Source organism: Gracilinanus agilis, chromosome 4, assembly GCF_016433145.1.
Source record: "Gracilinanus agilis isolate LMUSP501 chromosome 4, AgileGrace, whole genome shotgun sequence".
Taxonomy (NCBI): Eukaryota; Metazoa; Chordata; class Mammalia; order Didelphimorphia; family Didelphidae; genus Gracilinanus; species Gracilinanus agilis.
Window position 1 is genome coordinate 177,581,472 of NC_058133.1, and position 2,560 is coordinate 177,584,031.

Consider the following 2,560-nt stretch of genomic DNA (forward strand, 5'->3'; position numbering starts at 1 on the left):
TATATCTTGGGTGAACAATTTGAAGGTGGATGCTTCCCTAAAGGGCTCACGAGAAGGGCCAATTGGAGATAGCCTGTATTGACAGGATATGGCATAAGTCACTTCCCCAAACCTTACCATAACCTTTGCTTAGGTTGACCAGAAGAAGGACAAAGCCAATGATTGGCTCAGAGAGTCCCAAGAGGAAGAAGGCATGCAGAGGTTTATGTCAAGGGAAAAAATAGATATAGCACACGGAGAAAGCAAAGAATAGGAAGCCAGAGACTCTTCTAGTTTGTGGAGGTTGGAGGTGAGGAGCAGGACTTTGGGATAAGTTTAAACTAGGAAGATTTATACGCACAGTGGGATTGGTCTATTCCTCTATATCTATACCCCCCCACATGTATATATGTATTCATGTATGTATATATATATATATATACATATATATGGAGAGAGAGAGAGAGAGAGAGAGAGAGAGAGAGAGAGAGAGAGAACTTAAACTTTATCTTCCTATAATAAATTCTTGTTAAACCTATGGTTAACCAAATCTTAAAAGTTTTACCTCTAAAACATCTTATTTTTGTCCTCTTCTCTTCATTCATCTTCGTTTAAGCCCTTGTCTCCTACCTCGACTATTGTAATAACTTCCTAATTAGTCTCCTGCCTCAAGTCTCTTTCCATTCCATTCTTCCTCTACCCATCTATCTTAAGTGCAGATATTATTATGTCACTTCCCTACTCCATAAATTTCAGTGGCTCCCTCTTGCCTCTAGACACAAATACAAATACTGATTTTATTTAACTTTTAAATGTCTTTACAAACTATCCCAAACTGTCTTTTCAGTACAGGGTTTAGATTTGAAGACATAGCATAAGAATTAAGAGACATACTATCCCATTTCCTACCTCCTGTTTCCTGTCCCAACCTCTCCTGTGAATAAATAGGTGTCAGTGGTGTACCAAACTGATCTCCACAACTTTTATCAACTCCCACCAATATTTTTAACACACAACAGTATCATTATTTTCCTTCCTCCTTTATGGTTCAATCCAATTGATTTTCTCTCTGTTGTTCACTTATTCTGACTCAGTGCTTTTGCACTGACCACTGTCAATGCCTGTGTAACCACACACACACACACACACACACACACACACACACACACACACACACACACACACTTGCTGCTACAACCAATGGGGCTGGGGCATTTTTGCCTTATCTTTTTCTCCTAAAAAAAGCTCCTTTCATTTCTGGATCCATGCACATGGCCAATGTTCAGTACTGAAGGAGGCTGGCTTCTAACAGAGGGTTCAGGATCATCTTTATCATATCCTCTTGGTTTTCGCACTTTGTCTAGGAGAAAATTACTTAAAGTTTAAATTTAGATCATGTCTAGGGTCTTCCCCAAAAGGGAAAGAAATGTAGAAAGTATTCAATGTCAATGTACAGTGTAAATTAGGTATAGGACACAAAATAAATACTTAAAACAAATGATACACAAGCATGCATTCAAAAAAGACTTAAACATGCAACAGTAACAAGTAAGTTTTGTTTTGTTCTTTTTCTTTTTTAAACCCTTACTTACCATTTCAGAATCAATACTGTGTATTGGTTCCAAGGCAGAAGAGTGGTAAGGGCAAGGCAATGGGGGTTAAGTCCAGGGCCCCACAGCTAGGAAGTATCCGAGGTCAGATTTGAACCCAAGGCCTTTTCCCCACCCCCAACCCCCAGTCCACCCCAGGACTGGTTCTCAATCCCCCCAAGCCACCTAGCTGCATGATAGATTTAGAACTGGATGGAGTCTTTTATTGTGATTCAGTTCATTCCAACTTTTTGTGATCCCTGTGGTTCATAATATGCCAGGTCCTTCTATCTTCCACTCTCTGTCAAAGTCTGCCCAAGCTCATGTTTGTTCTTTCCATGACACTATCGCATCTTCTGTTGTCCCCTTCTCCTTTTGCCTTCAATCTTTTCCAACATTAAGATCTTTTTCAGTGAGTTCTGTCTTCTCATTAACATGATATTTTAAGTATTTTAAAATACAGTATTTAAAAATATTTTAAGCTTCAGCTTCAATATTTGGCCTTCCAGTGAATAGTCTGAATTAATTTTGTTGAACATTGTTTGTTTTAACTTTTATCTGGTTTAAAAAAAATTGAAAAGTTCTTAACAGATTTTGGCTACTATCTTAAAAAAAGCTGAATGGAGGGCCTGGGTTCTAAAGGTGAGGAGAAGTCTAGAGTAGTGTAACTATTTGATAGCTGATTCTGGCTGTTATCTTACTCACAGATGAAACATTGTTAATAATGATTTATGTTGGGGCAGTGGATAGAACAGGCCTGGGATTCAAATCTGAAGGACCTTGGTTCAAATGTGACTGCAGATATTTCCTAGCTGTGTGACTCTAGGCAAGTCATTTAACCCTAATTGCTTAGCACTTACTGCTCTTCTGTTTTAGAATTGATACTAAGACAGAGAAGGTAAGGGTTTGAAAATAATTATTTACATCTTTGTTCTATTATTTAACACACTGGTAATAAGCTATAATAATAATAATAATAATAATAATAATAA